Below are 19,099 nucleotides of genomic sequence, written 5' to 3' on the forward strand. Positions count from 1 at the left end.
CACTTCTTCCAACTGAAAGCAGAGATTCTGGAAGAGTAGGAAAGATATAGCAGCGGTGAATGCAGAGCTATTTGACAGTGTCTGAGAAAACAATCTGGCTTTTTGGACCGTGACTTAAGACATTGTAACAAGGTTTTAGCACAGAGAGCACATTTCTTAAGGGCTAGAGCGTGTTTGCTTGGAGACATGCCAATTAGATCATGTGAGTTTTAAGCAGAAAACAAAGTAAGAGTTAGCTCACGCCTGTAATCCTAGCACTTTGGAAGGCCGAGGCAGGCAGATCACGAGGTCAGGAGTTCGAGACCAGCCTGGCCAACATAGTGAAACCCCGTCTCTACTAAAAATACAAAAAATTAGCCAGGCATGGCGCGCCTGTAGTCCCAGCTACTCAGGAGGCTGAGGCAGGAGAATCGCTTGAACCCAGGAGGCGGAGGTTGTGGTGAACGGAGATCGCGCCACTGCACTCCAGCCAAGGCTACAGAGTAAGACTCCGTATTTAAAAAAAAAAAGTTCAAAGAAAGTAAAAATGGTTGCAACGGAGCACAGTAAGAACGGCATTGCGCTTCCAGCCGCGGAGCAATGCCGGAGGTCGGGCCGGGGCCGGGGCCAGGGCTGGGGGCTGGGGGCCTGGGCTGCAGCTCGGACCGCCCGTCTAGAGCCGGCGTACCGCGACACCGGCTCGCAGACGGTCACATGCCGCACCTCTGCAGACCGGAGGATGCGGCCGCGCGTAGCGGGGGAGGCGTGAGTTAGCGGGGCTCCAGGCGCGGAGACTTTGCTGGAGGAGACCCTGAAGGACCTGGACGAGTGCTACGAGAAGGTCCGCGGCGACACGAACTGCGCGCAGAAGCCGCAGGTGCCATCCTGCGCCCAGCGGACCCTGATCCGCAGCTAGGAGCCGGGCGACCAGAAGATCCAGATCGTGAGCCAGAGGGTGGAGCTGGTGGAGAGCCGCACGCGGCAGGTGGACAGCCACGTGGAGCCGTCCCAGGCGCAGCAGTAGCAGGGTGACGCGGCGGGCGACAGCGGCAAGGTCCTCCCGGACAGGCCCAGGGGCGAGGCGGCCGCGCAGGCGGAAAAGCCCAACAGCAAAGCGTTCTCGGCGGCAGCGCAACAACGAGAACCGCGAGAACGCGTCCAGCAACAGCGACCACGACGACGTCACCTGGGGCACGCCCAAGGAGAAGAAAGCCCAGACCTCCAAGAAGAAGCAGAGCTCCATGGCCAAGGTGTAGCGGCAGGCGTCCCCCGCAGACCTCCCCATCGACTCCAGCGAGCGCTTCTAATGAAAGATGATCCGCTGCGACAACGAATGCCCCATCGAGTGGTTCCGTTTCTTGTATGTGAGTCTCAACTATAAACCAAAGCCCAAGTGGTACTGTCCCGGATGCCGGAGGAAGAACGATGGACAAAGCCCTTGAAAAGTCCAAAAAAACAGGGCTTATAACAGGTAGTTTGGGGACATGCGTCTAATAGTGAGGAGAACAAAATAAGCCAGTGTGTTGATTACATTGCCACCTTTGCTGAGGTGCAGGGAGTGTAAAATGTATATTTTTAAAGAACGTTAGAAGCCGGGCGCAGTGGCTCACGCCTGCAATTCCAGCACTTTGGGAGGCCGAGGCGGGCGGATCACGAGGTCAGGCGATCGAGATCATGCTGGCTAACACGGTGAAACCCCGTCTTTGCTTAAAAAAAAAAAAAAAAAAAAAAAAAAAAAAAAATTCGCCGGGCGTGGTGGCGGGCGGCTGTAGTCCCAGCTACTCAGGAGGCTAAGGCAGGAGAATGGCATGAACCCGGGAGGCGGAGCTTGCAGTGAGCCAAGATCGCGCCACTGCACTCCAGCCTGGGAGACAGAGCGAGACTCCGTCTCAAAAAAAAAAAAAAAAAAAAAAAAAGAAAGAAAGAAAAAAGAAAAAGAAAATATCCAATTCCTTAGTATAACAGACAGGATCCTTCAAATACAGTCACCTGTCCATTTCATTTCCTGACATGATTTCTGTCTTTGTTTTGTGCTGCTATAACAGAATACCTGAAATTGGGTAATTTTTAAAGAATAGAAATTTGTATTCTCACAGTTCTGAAGGCTGGGAAGCCCAAGATCAAGGAGCCAGCATGTTGGGTTGTTGGTGAGGGCTGCCTCCTCTGAAGGAAAATAATTCTGTGTCCTCACAAGACAGAGGTGTCAGGGCAAGCAAACTGAATGCTCTGTGAAGCCTCTTTTTTTTTTTTTCCCCATCCAGAAACTTTTATGGGCATTTTTTTTTTTTTTGAACAAGTAGGAGGGGAAAGTGGAGGGGGTGGAGGAGGAGGGGAAAAGAGTTTTTAAAAAGCCTCTTTTCTCCTTTCTGAGGGCCTTAATCCTGTTCTTGAGGGAGAGGCCCTCATGGCCTAATCACCTCTTAAAAGACCCATCTCTTGATATTATCACGAAGGCAACAACTGAATTTTAGAATGGACGCATTCAAACCATAGCAGCTTCTTATGTACTTTATATTCCAGCTGTAAGAAATACTTTGTAACTCTCTGAAGCTACTGCTAATGTATTCCTCCAGGCCCTTTGCCATCCTCATCCCTCTGTCTGTAATACCAGTTCTGTTTCCACTTAGTTTGCCTGTTGAGCATCCACATGAGTGACTCACTTAACAATTTAGGCTTACTTTTTTTTTTTTTTTTTTTTTTTTTGCGACGGAGTTTCACTCTTGTTGCCCAGTCTGGAGTGCAATGGCGTGATCTCGGCTCACCGCAACCTCCTCCTCCTTGGTTCAAGTGACTTTCCTGTCTCAACCTCCCAAGTAGCTGGGATTACAGGCATGTGTCACCATGCCTGGCTAATTTTGTATTTTTAGTAGAGATGGGGTTTCTCCATGATGGTCAGGCTGGTCTCGAACTCCCAGTCTCAGGTAATCCACCCGCCTCGGCCTCCCAAAGTGCTGGGATTATAGGCATGAGCCACGGCGTCCAGCCTAGCCTTACATTTCTAATTCTGCCTTCACTCCAGGAGCTCTTCTATTCCATTGCAGCCCCGTCTCTCAGGGCCAGACTCTCACTGACCAGAAAAACCCGACCTGTAACATCTTAAACCCCAGTATCACAAAGAGGCAGCGGGACTTCTACATTTGGCCAAGATTGAGTAATTCACCCTACTGCCTAAAACAATAGCAACAAAAGGGACAGACTATATAAAACAATGGTTTCCAGACACTGGACATCAGGCAGCATATGATAGTGACAAGAGAAAGGGGAGAAACAAACAAGATGAGGTTTTTTTGTTTGTTTTGTTTGTTTGTTTGTTTGTTTGTTTCAGACAGAGTTTCGCTCTGTTGCTCAGGCTGCAGTATAGTGGTGCGATATCAGCTCACTGTGACCTCCGCCTCCCAGGTTCAAGCGATTCTCCTGCCTCAGCCTCCTGAGTAGCTGGGATCACAGGCGTGTACCACCATGCCTGGCTAATTTTTGTATTTTTAGTAGAGACAGGGTTTCACCATGTTGGCCAGGCTGGTCTCGAACTCCTGACCTCGGGTGATCCACCTGCCTCGACCTCCGAAAGTGCTGGGATTACAGGCATGAGCCACCGTGCCCAGCACAAGATGAGTTGTATAATTGCCCTAGCATACTGCCTGGAGAGAGTTTCTAGGCTACAGTGCAGAGAGGAGGAACACAGGCAGAGCCTAGCAGTCTTTTTGAGCTAAGAAGACAGACTTGGAAGACTAGGAGGCCAAGGTAGCTAAAGTTCACAGGACAGAAAACTGGAGAAAAGATAGCTGCACCAAGAGAAAGCTCTGGAGATCTGCAGAGGATGTCTCTCAAGTCTTCAGCTGGGGATTGGTCAGTGCATGCCCATAAAGAAACTGCCTACCAGTACTTTGGGAGGCTGAGGTGGGCGGATCATGAGGTCAGGAGTTCGAGACCAGCCTGGCCAATATGGTGAAACCCTGTCTCTACTAAAAATACAAAACTTATCCAGGCGTGGTGGTGTACACCTGTAGTCCCAGCTACTCGGGAGGCCAAGGCAGGAGAATCTCTTGAACCCAGGAGGTGGAGGTTGCAGTGAGCCGAGATCACACCACTGCACTCCAGCCTGAGCGACAGAGTGAGACTCCGTCTGAAAAGAAAGAAAGAAAGAAAGAAAGAAAGAAAGAAAGAAAGAAAGAAAGAAAGAAAGAAAGAAAGAAAGAAAGAAAGAAAGAAGAAAGAAAGAAAGAAAGAAACCACCTAAAGCTAAGAGAAGAACCACCTGAAGGGATTAGAGAGACAAATACTCAAAGATCACACAGGGACCAGAATAGTTTGTGTTCCCACTGGCCTGATTGTGGGTGGGAAAACTTCATAAGACACTGGGTAGAATACTTCCCCAGTAGAGAAGCAAATCTAGTCCTAGATTAAAAGGCTACTTTTTGATCCTGGCTTAAAAATCAACTAAGCAAACAAGAGCTTAAAAGCAAGCATTTAAAAAGGTTAAACTGTTTCCAAATAACTTAACTTCCCAGAACAAAGCTTAAGCATATTTACAGTAGTACAGAAATACCCAGCACCCAACAAGGTAAAATTTTTAATGTCTGGCCTCCAATAGAAAATTAACAGGCAAGCAAAGAAGCAGGAAAATGTAATCCACCATGGGGAGAAAAATCAATAGGAACTGACCAGAGATGACATAGGTGATAAAGTTAATAGACAAGGATGATAAATGGTTATTATAACCATATTCCAGATGGTGGAGGAAAAATTGAGCATGTTAAGTAGAGATACAGGAGATATTTAAAAAGATAAACTTCTAGAGATAAAAAAGGCAATATCTAAATTAAAAAAAAAAAAATGTGTTAGATGAGGCCAGGTGTGGTGGCTCATGCCTGTAATCCCAGCACTCTGGGAGGCCAAGGCAATTGTATCACCTGCGGTAAGGAGTTTGAGACCAGCCTGGCCAAGAAGGTGAAACTGGTCTCTACTAAAAATACAAAAATTAGCCGGGCATGGTGGCGGGCGCCTGTAATCCCAGGTACTCGGGAGGCTGAGGCAGGAGAATTGTTTGAACCTGGGAGGCAGAGCTTGCAGTGAGCCAAGGTCGCACCACTGCACTCCAGCCTGGGTGACAAGAGTGAAACTCCGTCTAAAAAAAAAAAAAAACATACATTAGATGGGACTAACAGCAAATTAGGTACTACAGGAAAAAAGATTCGTGAACTTGAAGACATAATAATAGAAACTACTGGAATGAAGCACAGAGAAAAAAGACTGAAAGAAAGAACAGGTCATCAATGAGTTGGGGGGCAATCCGAAGCAGCCTTCTGTACATGTGATGGGAGTTCCTGAAGGAAGAGGGGTGGATTAAAAAAAAAAAAAAGGCCGAAATTTTTCCAAATTTGATGAATACCATAAACACAGATCCAAGAATCACAGCATACTCCAAGTACAGTAATTATGAAGAAAATTATACCAAGAAGAGCAAACTAAACCCAAGAAGAAAATAATGAAGAGTAGAGAGGAGATAAACAAAATAGGAAGTAGACTAATAATACAGAGATTCAAAGATCAGCAAAATTGACAGACATTTAACTAGATTGACTAAGAAAAAAAGAGAGAAGGCTCAAATTACTAAAATCAGAAATGAAAGAGGAAACATTACTACCAACGTTAGTGAAATAAGAAGGATTATGAGAGACTATAATTATTGAATAATCTAGATGAAATGAGCAAATTCCTAGAAACACACAAACTACCAAAACCGAGTCAAGAAAAATAGAAAATCTGACTAGACTTATAACAAGTAAAGAGACTGAACCAGTAATCAAAAATTTCCGGCCAAGCTTTGTGGCTCACGCCTGTAATCCCAGCACTTTGGAAGGCCAAGGCAGGAGGGTCTCTTGAGAGACCAGCCTGGGAAACATAGTGGGACCCCTGTCTCTACAAAAACAAACAAACAAAAAATATAGCCAGGCGTGGTGGTGTGCACCTGTAGTCCCAGCTACTGGGACTGGGGTGGGAGGATTGCTTGAGCCCAGGAGTAGGTGCTGCAGTGAGCTATGACCAGGCCACTGCACCCCAGCCTGGGTGACAGAGCAAGACCCTGTCTCTAAAACAAATTAAAAAAAAAAAAAATTTAGGCAGAGCACAATGGCTCATGCCTATAATCCCAGCACTTTGGGAGGCCGAGGCAGGAGGGATCGTTTGAGCTCAGGAGTTCCAGGCCAGCCTAGGCAACATAGTGAGACCTCACCTCTACAGAAAATCAAAAAATTAGCAGGGTGCCTGTAGTTTCAGCCACTCAGGAGGCTGAGGTGGGAGAATCACCTGAGCCCAAAAAGTCAAAGCTGCAGTGAGCCATGATCGCGCCACCCAGCTACTCGAGAGGCTGAGGCACGAGAATCGCTTGAACCCAGGAGGTGGAGGGTGCCGTGAGCGGAGATTGTACCACTGTACTCCAGCCTGGGTAACAGAGCAAGATTCTGTCTCAAAAATAAATAAATAAATAAAAGAAAAAATGTAGGGGGAAATATTGATGACCTTGGATTTGGCAATGAGTTCTTGGATATGACTCAAAAGTACAGGTAACAAAAGAAAACTAAGTCAATTGAACCTCATCAAAATTAAAAATTGTGTGCATTAAACAACAATATCAACAGAGTAAAAAGGCAACCTATAGGATTGAAGAAATATTTGCAAATCATATATCTGATAAGGCATTAATATCCGGAATATATAAATAATTCCTACAACTCGACAACAACAGCAAACAACCCAATCTAAAAATGAACAAAGGGTTTGAATAGACATTTCTCCAAGGAGAATATACAAATGACCAATAAGCACATGAATAGACGCTGAACATCACTAGTCATGAGAAAAATGCAAATCTAAACCACAATGAGGTGCCACTTCACACCCATTAGGAAGGCTATTATAAAACATACACCTGCACGTGCACACATAGAAAGCAGCAACTGTCGGTGGGATTGTGAGGAAATCAGAGCCCTTATACATTGCTGGTGGGAGTGGAAAATAAAATGCAGTCACTGTGGAAAACAGCTTGGCAGTTCCTCAAAAAGTCAAATATAGAATTACAATATGACCCTGTAATTCCACGCCTAGGTATATATTCAAATGAATTGAAAACAGGGACTGATAATGTACGATAGCTATGCAAGATGTTACCGTTTGGGAAAGCTCAGTGAAAAGTATTGGGATCTCCATACCACTTATTTACAACTGTCTGTGGAATTTACAGTTATTTCAAAATCAAAAGTTAAACTAAAACCATGCATTGACCTCACTATTTCCATGGATCAGGAATCCAGGCACTGCTTAGATAAGTCTTATAGTCCAGGGTCTCTCACAAGGTTGCAGTCAAAGTGTTGGCCAGGACTGAATTCATGTCAAGGTTCAACCGGAGCAAGATCTACTTCCACATTCACCTTGTGGTTGTTAGCAGGGTATAAAGTACCTTGTGGACTGTTGGACCGAGGGTCTCAGTTCCTTGACATGTTGGCCTCTCCACAGGGGAGCTCACAACAACACAGCACCAGGGTATTGAAGTTCATCACCCTGAAGCAAGCGAAAGAAAGCAAAAGCATACCAGCAAGATGGAAGTAATGGTCTTTTGTAACCTAGTCTTGCAAGTAATAGCTCCATCACCTTTGCTGTATTCCATTTGTTAGATCATCGGGCCCGGCCCACACACAAGAGGAGGGAGGGACTTACACAAAGGCATGAATACCAGGAGGTAGGGATCACTGGGGGCTACCTGTCTACCTCAGTAGCCAAATAAAACACTTAAAGGATGAATAATAAGTTAATTTTGGCCAGGCGTGGTGGCTCACACCTGTAATCCCAGCACTTTGGGAGGCCGAGGTGGGCGGATCACCTGAGGTCAGGAGTTCAAGACCAGCCTGGCCAACATGGCGAAACCCTGTCTCTACTAAAAATACAAAAAGTAGCCGGATGTGGTGGCAGGTGCCTGTAATCCCAGCTACTCGGGAGGCTGAGGCAGGAGAATCACTTGAACCCGAGAGGTGGAGGTTGCAGTGAGCCGAGATCACGCCACTGCATTCCAGCCTGGGGGACAAGAGCAAGACTTCTTCTCAGAAAAAAAAAAAAAAAAAAAAAAAAAAAATTGCTGATTAAGTCAGAGGTTATAACCACATTCAGATTTACTAAATATCAAAATGTATCCAAAGTGATTATATCAATTTACACTTCTGCTAGTAGGATTTCCATTGCTTAACATCCTTGACAGCACTAGTATTGTAAGGCTTTTTAATATTTAATATTTTTAATATTTTTCAATCTGATAGGTACAAAATGAATCTCATCATGATCATTTTGCATTTTTCTGATTATGGATGAATCAGAAGTTTTATTGGCCATTCCTGTGTCCTCTTCTGTGAAATGCTGCTTTATGTTTTTTGGTGAGTTTTCATTGGATGGCTTGTCTTTTTCTTACTGATATATAGTCTTACTTTTTTTTTTTCAGAATTTAAAAAGAATTTTTGCTAGAGATAGACCTCCCTATGTTACCGAGTCTGGTCTCAAACTTGTGGGCTCAAGCAATCCTCCCACCTCTGCCCGTCAAAGTTCTGGGATGCTGGGATCACAGGTGTGAGCCATCGTGCCTGGCCAGGATTCTCTCTCTTTTTTTTTTTTTTTGATACAAAGTCTCGCTCTATCACCTAGGCTGGAGGAGTGCAGTGGTGTGATCACAGCTCACTGCAGCCTCGAACTCCTGGGCTCAAGTGATCCTCCTACCTCAGTCACCAAAGCATTGAGATTACACCGCAGTTGGGTCAGGATAGTTATTCTTTTCTTTTCTTTTTTCTTTTTTTTTTGAGAAGGGGTTTTACTCTTGTTGCCCAGGCTGGAGCGCAATGGCGTGATCTCGGCTCACTGCAACCTCGCCTCCCGGGTTCAAGCGATTCTCCTTCCTTAGCCTCCCAAGTCGCTGGGATTACAGGCACCCACCACCACAACCAGCTAATTTTTTTCTATTTTTAGTAGAGACGGGGTTTCACCATGTTGGCCGGGCTAGTCTCAAACTCCTGACCTCAGGTGATCTGCCGGCCTCAGCCACCGTGCCTGGCCCAGGAGAGTTATTCTTTATCAGTTGTATGAATTGGAAACATCTTCTGCCAGCCCATCACCTTTTATTTATTTATTTATTTATTTATTTATTTTATTTTATTTTATTTTATTTTTGAGACGGAGTCTCGCAGTGTCACCCAGGCTGGAGTGCAGTGGCGCGATCTCGGCTCACTGCAAGCTCCGCCTCCCGGGTTTACGCCATTCTCCCGCCTCAGCCTCCGAGTAGCTGGGACTACAGGCGCCCGCCACCTCGCCCGGCTAGTTTTTTGTAATTTTTAGTAGAGACGGGGTTTCACCATGTTAGCCAGGATGGTCTAGATCTCCTGACCTCGTGATCCACCCGCCTCGGCCTCCCAAAGTACTGGGATTACAGGCTTGAGCCACCGCGCCCGGCCCCCATCACCTTTTAAAATGATGTCTTATGATGAACAAAAGTTTATTTATTTATTTATTTAGAAACAGATTCTTGTTCTGTCACCCAGCCTAGAGGGCAGTGGTGTGATCTCGGCTCACTGCAGCCTTTGCCTCCCATGCTCAAGCGAGTCTCCTGCCTTAGCCTCCCAAGAAGCTGGGATTACGTGCATGTGCTACCATGCCTGGCTAATTTTTGTATTTTTAGTAGAGATAGGGTTTCACTATGTTGGTCAGGCTGGTCTCGAACTCCTGACCTCAAGTGATCCACCTGCCTCAGCCTCCCATAGTGCTGGAATTACAGGCGTAAACCACCGTGCCTAGCTTCAAAAGTTTATATTTTTTAACATAGTTAAATGCATCCAACTTTTATTTTATGATTTGTCCTTTATGTTATTGTCTAAGAAATCCTTTTGTATACCAAAGTCATAAAAATATTCTTGGTGGGCACAGTGACCCACACCTATGATCCCAGCACTTAGCACTTCAGAAGGCTGAGGTAGGAGCATGGCTCCAGGCCGGGAGTTTGGGACTGGCCTGGGCAACATAGTGAGACTCTGTCTCGATAAAAAGTACAAAAATTAGCCAGGCATGTGCCTGTAGACCCAGCTTATTCAGGAGGCTGAGATGGGAGGATCAACTGGGCCCAGAAGGTTGAGGCTGCAGTGAGCTGTGATTTCTCCATTGCACTGCAACCTGGGTGACAGAGTGAGAATCTGTCTCAAAAAAAAAAAAAAAAAAAAATTAAAAAAAATGTTTTAAATTATCTTATATTGGCCGGGCGTGATGGCTCATGCCTGTAATCCCAGCACTTTGGGAGGCCGAGGCGGGCAGATCACGAGGTCAAGAGATCGAGACCATCCTGGCCAACATGGTGAAACCCTGTCTCTATTAAAAATATAAAAATTAGCTGGGCATGGTGGTGGGCGCCTGTAGTCCCAGCTACTCAGGAGGCTGAGGCAGGAGAATTGCTTGAACCCAGGAGGTGGAGGTTGCAGTGAGCTGAGATCACGCCATTGCACTCCAGCCTGGGCAACAGAGAGAGACGCCATCTCAAAAAATAAATAAATAAATAAATAATCTTATATTTCTCCTAAAAGGTCTAAAATTTTGGCCGGATGCAGTGGCTCACACCTGTAATCCTAGCACTTTGGGAGGCTAAGGCAGGTAGATCACTTGAGGTCAAGAGTTCAAGACCAGCCTAGCCAACATGGTGAAACCCACCTGTACCAAAAATACAAAAATTAGCTAGGCATGGTGGCAGGCACCGGTAATCCCAGCTACTCGAGAGGCTGAGACAGGAGAATCGCTTGAAGCTGGGAGGCGGAAGTTGTAGGGAGCCCGGATTACACCACTGCACTCCAGCTTGGGCAGCAAAGCAAGACTCAGTCTCAAAAAAAAAAAAAAAAAAAAAAAAAAAGGCTTTGCCTTGCACATCTAAGTCTTTTATCCATCTAGATTGATTTTTGTGTGATGTATGAGGTAGGAATCTCATTTCATTTCTTTCCTATGTGGATAACCAACTGATCTAGCACTGTTTATTGAATAGTCCATCCTTTCCCCACTGATCTGCAATGCTACTTTGATATTTACCAAGTTTCCACATATGTTCAGGTCTGCTTCTAAGTTCTCTATTCTATTCCATTGCTACGTTTACCTATTCCTGTGCCAATCCCAAACTCTTAACTGTTGCTTTAAAATAAGTCTTTTTTTTTTTTTTTTTTTTTTTGAGAGAGAGAGAGAGAGGGTCTCACTCTGTTGCCCAGGCTGGAGTGCAGTGGTATAATCATGGCTCACTGCAACCTCAAACTCCTGGGCTCAAGCGATCCTCCCACCTCAGCCTCTCAAGTAGCTGGGACCACAGGCGTGTACAACCATGCCTGGCTAAATTTTTTTGTGTGTGCTTTTTGTAGAGATGGGGTTTCATCATGTTGCCCAGGCTGATCTTGAACCCCTGGACTCAAGTGATCCTCCCACCTCCCCCTCCCAAATTGCTAAAATTACAGGCATGAGCCACCGCACCCAGCCTAAAATAAGCCTTGATATCCAAAAGGGCAAGTTCCAGTTCCCTCACCCTGTTTGTCTCCTTAGTTATTTTCAGTCAGTTCCTCTTCCATATAAAGTGTGGAATCATTTTGTCAAATTCTATGAAAACCCTTATTGGAATTTTGATGAAACTGCCTTGGAATTCATAGATCAATTGAAGATATCTTTTCATCTATGTTAGTCCGTTTGCGTCACTGTAAAGAAATTTGTGAGGCTAGGTAATTTATAAAGAAAAGAGGTTTAACTGGCTCACGGTTCTCTGCAGGCTTTACAGGAAGCATGGTGCAGGCATCTGTTTCTGAGCAGGTCTCAGGAAGCTTACAATCATGGCAGAAGGTGAAGGGGAGCCAGCATGTTACATGACGAGAGCGGGAGCAAGACAGAGAAGGAGGAGGTGCCACATTCTTTCAAACAACCAGATCTCAGTGAACTAATAGAGAACTCACTCATCACCAAGGGGATGATGCTAAGCCATTCATGAGGGATCTGCCCCCATGACCCAAACACCTCGCACCATGCCTCACTTCCAACATTGGGGATCACCTTTCAACATGAGACTTGTAGAGGACAAACACCCAAACCATATCAACATGTTTCGTATATTGAGTCTTGCTATTCATGAATCTGGAATGTCTCTCCACTTATTTAAGTCTTATTTAAGTCTTTAATATATTTCAGTAAAATTTCATTATTTTCTGCATAAAGGTCTTGAAAATCTTTTATTTAGATTTATTTTTTTATTTTTTTTATTTTTGAAATGGTGTCTCGCTCTGTAACCCAGGCTGGAGTGCAGCGGCGCGATCTCGGCTCCGCAACCTCCACCTCCCGGGCTCAAGTGATTCTCCTGCCTCTCAGCCTCCTGAGTAACTGGGACTACAGGCTCTCGCCACCACGCCCAGCTAATTTTTTTGTATTTTTAGTAGAGACGAGGTTTCACCATATTGGCCAGGCTGGTCTCAAACTCCTGACCTCGTGATCCACCTGCCTCGGCCTCCCAAAGTGCTGGGATTACAGGCGTGAGCCACCACGCCCCAACCCCTCTAGCTTCTTCTACCTTTGCCTACCCATTGGACACTGGGTCTTTTCCCAAGTTGGGCCAGCTCTCATCTCATCTTGTTAGCTAATGACATTAACAACCCAACCTTTCTCCTGAGCTCCACTATTTCCAGCTACTTACTGAACATCTCCACTTGGATGTCTCCCAGACATCTCACTCACCAAATCTGACACTTAATTCATTACCATCTTGAACCCAAAACCTATTCCTTAAGTTCTTCCACAATCACGTCCCACCCCCATCCCTGATTTCCTAAGACAAAAACCTGGAAGAATTCTACTCTCCTCTTTGCCTATTACACTCCCAGAAACGCTAGCAATATTTCAGTTCCTCAAATACACCAACCTCTTTTTTGCCTCAGAGCCTTTGATCTTACTATTCATTCTACCTAGAATGATCTTCCCCTGGCTCAATGCATGGATGGCTCTTTCTTATCTTCAAGTCTCAGCTAAAATGCCACCTCATTATTAGACACCTTCTCTGTCTACCTATCTAAAGTAGGATGGCCTCTACTCCAACCCAGTCACAATTACTTTAATACATCACCTTCTTTTACTTCTCACAGTTTGTGTTTACTTGTTTACTGTCTGTTCTTTTCCACTGGAATGCAAGCTCCATGAGAATAGGATTTATATCAATGTTTTCCCTGCTATATTGCCAGGGCCTAGAACAGTGTCAGGTGCATGGTGGGTACACTATATTTATTGACTGGATGAATGAATCTTATATGCCTCCTTATTCCTTGTCTGCCAATAATAGTCAGTCACCAAATGCAGTTGAGTCTATCTGCTAAACATCTCCCAAATCTAGCCCATATTCTCCAACCCAGTCATTGCTTTAATTGAAGCACTCATCACCTCTCACCATATAGTCTTGTAACAGGTGCTTTTTCCTCAAGCCTGGCCCCTTCCCTAATACATTCACTACATTCAGTATATACATACTCTGAAACCAGTGCTAATCTCTCTGCAACCAAACTAACTCTAATCACATCCTTCACCTGTGTAAAATTCTGCATTGTCAATCAAGATCAAGTCCAAACTCCTTACCATAGCCTATAAATCCTTTGAGAACTCTTCCTTTCCTTCCTTCCTTCCTTCCTTCCTTCCTTCCTTCCTTCCTTCCTTCCTTCCTTCCTTCCTTCCTCCCCTCCCTCCCTCTCTCTCTCTCTCTCTCTCTCTCTCTCTCTTTCTTTCTTTCTTTTATTGTTTTGCTCTTGTCACCCAGGCTGGAGTGCAGCAGCACGATCTTGGCTCACTACCTCTGCTTCCCGGGTTCAAGCGATTCTCATGCCTCAGCCTCCTGAGTAGCTGGGATTACAGGCGCCCGACACCACGCCCAGCTAATTTTTGTACTTTTGATAGAGACGTGGTTTCACCATGTTGCCCAGGCTGGTCTCGAACTCTTGACTTCAGGTGATCGCCCTCCTTGGCCTTCCAAACTGGTGGGATTATAGGCATGAGCCACCGTGCCCAGCCAGAGGCCCTGTTTCATAATCTGCCCTGCCTTCTTCACCTTTCCCCAACCCTCACCTTCCTTCCCCATATACCCAATGCTCCAATTATACTGGACTACTCGTAGCTCTCCAAATATTTCATGATAGTTCATGTCTCTGGTTTTGTTGTTGTTGTTGTTGTTATTTTTAAGACTCAGGGGTATCATGCTGTGTTGCCCAGGCTGGAATGCAGTGGCTCCATGTAGTGACTCACAGCTCACTGTAGCTTCCTCGAATTCCTAGGGTAAAGTGATTCTCCCACTTCACCCTCCCAAGTAGCTAGGACTAGAGGTGCACACCACCATGCCCTGCTAATTAAAAAAAGTGTTGTTTGTTTGTTTGTTTGTTTTTAAGAGATGTATTCTCACTATGGTAATGTCTCAAACTCATGGCCTCAAGTGATCATCCCGCCTCAGCCTCTCAAATCACCGGTATTACAGGCAAGAGTCACTGCACCTGGCCATGGCTCTGGCTTTTGGATATGGTACTATCTGTCTGGAATATCCTCACCCCACCTCACCTGTCAACCCCCTGTTATCCATTCAGATTCAGCCTAAAGGTCTTTTGTACTGTAAAGCTTTCCCTCACACTCACCCGACCTGCCTGTACTCTGCAAAGCTGATTTCTTTTTCCTCCCAAATTTCCCCCTTCCTTTCATGTACTTCTGCTGCATCAGCCACAGCCTACTCTCAGGTTTGTGCTTATTGTGTCTGTCTGACTACCTGTGACACTTGAGGGCGAATGCGGTATCTCATTCTTCATATTCTCAGTTGTCACATGTAGTAAGTGCTGGAATGTTTATTGAACAAGTGAAAACGAGCAAAAAAAAAAAAAAAAAAACCCTTTCTAAATAATATCTAAAGTTGTCAAAGTTGTAGTGAAATTAGTATGTTTACATAGGACTTCTGGCAAGATAAACAAATACAAACTTTTGAAAAGCAATATGACACTGCATATCAAAACTCGTAAATATCTTTGTAACAGATAAAAGTGGTCACCTCTGGAGAAAGTGAGCAGAGAAGAAAAGGGAAGGGGTAGGGAAGGGAACTTGCTATTCATTCTGAGCGGTTCTGATTTTTTAACTGTGTATTACATAGATAACTATGTTATTTTATTTTATTTTATTTTTATTTTTTTGAGATGCAGTCTCACTCTGTCGCCCAGGCTGGAGTGCAATGGCAAGATATCAGCTCACTGCAACCTCTGCCTCCCAAGTTCAAGCGATTCTCCTGCCTCAGCCTCCCCAAGTAGCTGGGATTATAGGTGTGCGCCACCATGCCCAGCTGGCTTTTGTATTTTTAGTAGAGACGGGGTTTCACCATGTTGGCCAGGCTGTTTTCAAACTCCTGACCTCAAGTGAGTCGCCCACCTCAGCCTCCCCTGTGCTGGGATTACAGGCGTGAGCCACCGCATCCGGCCAATAACAATTTCAAAGAATTGTTTTTGACCTTTGGCCTAATAATTCTATACTCAAGAACTGATGCAAGAGAAGCAATGAGACAGAAGTAAAAGCTATATGGATGAAATGTTCATTGTATTATCGAAAATTCGGAAATCTTAGAACAAACTAATAATAGGGAAATGGCTAAGTAAATAAGGATAAATTAATTCAATAAACTATTAAGCCAAGATGGGCAGATTGCTTGAGCCCAGGAGTTCGAGACTAGCTTGTACAAAACCTTTTATCTATTAAAAAAATACAAAAAGTTATCCAGGTGTGGTGGCACATGCCTGTAGTCCCAACTACTTGGGAGGCTGAGGTTGAGGCAGGAGAATAGGGTCTGGAGGTGGGGAACCTAAGGCCATTTCACACTGACTTCCTAGAACTAAATTGAAAGGAAAACTCTAACTTTCCATGTCTAAGTAACAAAAGGACCAGAGGCTACGCCCTTTGCAAACCCCCTCCTTTTCTGCCTGGCAGTTGGGAAATTGAAAGTACCTCAACCAATCAGAGGTTTGCATAGGAGTGTAACTTTGTAATGTCACTTCAGCCTCAGATTGGTTGCTGTCCACAACCAATCAGATTGATTGTGGGCCACCACTTTATTTACATGGGGTGAACACCAAGTAGCCAATGGGAAACCTCTAGCAGGTATTTGGACCTGAGAAGATTCTGTATCAGGGCCCTTGAGCGGCTGCTCGGGCCTGCTCCCACCCTGTGGGGTGTACTTTTGTTTTCAATAAATCTCTGCTTTGTTGTTGCTTCATTCTTTCCTTGCTTCGTTTGTGCCTTTTGTCCAATTCTTTGTTCAAAACGCCAAGAACCTGAGCACCCTCCACCAGTAACAAGGTGTGAAGATCACACCTGTAATCCCAGCTACTTGGGAGGCTGAAGCATGAGAATCGCTTGAACCCAGGAGGCAGAGGTTGCAGGGAGCTGAGATTGTACCACTGCACTCCAGCCTGGGCAAAAGAGCAAGACTGTCTCAAAAAAAAAAGTGTATACATATATATATATATATATATATATATATATATATGTATGCATATATATATATATATATGCATACAAGCATATATATACACACACACAGAAAAGATTGTGGTAAAAGGAATGTCACCTATAATCTCATTACTGAAACAATTTTTATTTTTGAATATCACCTCTCTGTCTTTGTTCCCTCAATTGTGTAATATTACCTGATAGCAGTCATGGTGTACAAAGCATGTTTTTAAAACTTTTATAAAGTATTATTTTACAATATTATTACTCATTATAGGAAATCAGACAATATAAACAAAAAGAAGGCGATATAAACCTGTAATCCCACAGTCTACAGAGAACCTCTGTTAACTTGTCTATAGCTAGCTTCCAGACTTGTTCTTACACAGTTGTGTGTATATAATGTATATAATTGTTCAAAACTAGATCATAGTTGCACATAACACTTTATATAATGCTTTATTTTAAAACTTTAGACCAGGTGCGGTGGCTCACACCTGTAATCCCAGCACTTTGGGAGGCCAAGGCAGGCGGATCACCTGAGGCTGGGAGTTCGAGACCAGAGCCTGACCAACATGGAGAAACCCCATCTCTACTAAAAACACAAAATTAGCCGGGAGTGGTGGCGCATGCCTTTAGTCCCAGCAACTCGGGAAGCTGAGATAGGAGAATCGCTTGAACCAGGAAGGCAGAGGTTGCGGTGAGCCAAGATCACTCCATTGCACTCCAGCCTGGACAACAACAGCGAAAGTCCGTCTCAAAAATAAATAAACAAAATAAAACAAAAAATAAAACTGTATATATTAATATATTTATTCTGGAGACACTTGAGGTGGGAGGATCACTTGAGCCTCAACTCCCCAGGCTCAAATGATCCTCCCACCTGAGCCTCCCGAGTAGCTAGGACTACAGGTGTGCACCACCATGCCTGGCTACTAATTTTTAAATTATTTGTAGAGAGGAGGTCTCCCTATGTTGCTAGGCTGGTCTTGAACTCCTGGGCGCAAGCAATCCTCCCTCCTCAGCCCCTCAAAGTGTTGGGATTACAGGTATGAGCCACCATGCCCAGCCACCATTATTATTTTCCAGATCTTTTCTACACTTAACAAAAAAAGTGGTCATACTTAATTTTGTATATTGTCTCACTTATTATGTTATGAGCTTTTCCCCATTTCCCATGTTCATCTTGTGGCCATACCTTTTTTCTTTATCTCCCAAGCTGGAGTACAGTGATGTGATCATAGCTCACTGCAGCCTTAAACTTCTGGGCTCAAGGGATCCTCCTGAGTAGCTGGGACTACAAGCACATGCCACCACACCCAGCTAATTGTTTTATTTATTTTAGTAGAGACAAGGTCTTGCTATGTTGCTCAGGCTGATCTCAAACTCCTGAGCTCAAGCCATCCTCCTGCCTTGGCCTTCCAAAGTGCTGAGATTACAGGCCTGAGCCACCGCACCCAGCCTCCTTTTTTTTTTTTTTTTTTTGACATAGGGTCTCCCTCTCTTGCCCAGGCTGGAGTGCAGTGGCACAATCATGGCTCACTGTAGCCTTGACCTCAGGCCCAAGCATTCCTCCTGCCTCAGCCTCCCAAGTAGCTGAGACCACAGGCTCACACCACTATGCTTGGCTATTTTTTTTTTTTTTTTTTTTTTGTAGAGACAGGGTTTTACCATGCTGCCCAGATTGGTCTTGAACTCCTGGGCTCAAGCGACCTGCCCACCTTTGTCTCCCAAAGTGCTAGGATTAAAGGTGTGAGCCAGCAGACCCAGCCTGTTTCAATTTTTTTTTTTTTTTTTGAGAGGGAGTCTCGCTCTGTCGCCCAGGCTAGAGTGCAGTGGCACAATCTCGGCTCACTGCAACCTTCGCCTCCCGGGTTCAAGCGATTCTCCTGCCTCAGCCTCCTGAGTAGCTGGGATTACAGGTGCCCACCACCATGCCCAGCTAATTTTTGGGTTTTTTTTTTTTTTTTTTTTTTGAGACGGAGTCTCGCTCTGTCGCCCAGGCTGGAGTGCAATGGCGCGATTTCTGCTCACTGCAAGCTCCGCCTCCCGGGTTTATGCCATTCTCCTGCCTCAGCCTCCCAAGTAGCTGGGACTACAGGCGCCCGCCACCTTGCCCGGCTAGTTTTTTGTATTTTTTAGTAGAGACGGGGTTTCACTGTGTTAGCCAGGATGGTCTTGATCTCCTGACCTCGTGATCCGCCCGTCTCGGCCTCCCAAAGTGCTGGGATTACAGGCTTGAGCCACTGCGCCCCGCCTAATTTTTGTATTTTTAGTAGAGACAGGGTTTCACCATGTTGGCCAGGCTCATCTCGAACTCCTGACCTCGTGATCTGCCCACTCCAGCCTCCCAAAGTGGTAGGATTACAGGCGTGAGCCACCTCATCCGGCCTGTTTTCAATTTTTAATATTAAAAATATAATGCTTTGATGGGCATATTTTACACGGATCTTCATGTTCATCTCTGATTATTTACTTAGGGTAATGTTCTAGAAATGACATTACTAGATGCAAGGGTATGAAAATTCTTTTTTTTTGAGACAGGATCTCTGTTGCCCAGGCTGGAGTGCAGTGGCAC

The 19,099-nt window shown here is 45.0% G+C and overlaps 1 pseudogene; it reads left to right on the forward strand.

The window, feature by feature from the left end:
* Positions 1 to 526: 526 nt before the first annotated feature.
* On the forward strand, positions 527 to 1,597 carry LOC105476723 (inhibitor of growth protein 1-like; annotated as a pseudogene).
* The last annotated feature ends 17,502 nt before the right edge of the window (positions 1,598 to 19,099 follow it).

The sequence above is a fragment of the Macaca nemestrina genome, chromosome X (assembly GCF_043159975.1).
Source record: "Macaca nemestrina isolate mMacNem1 chromosome X, mMacNem.hap1, whole genome shotgun sequence".
NCBI classification, from domain to species: Eukaryota; Metazoa; Chordata; class Mammalia; order Primates; family Cercopithecidae; genus Macaca; species Macaca nemestrina.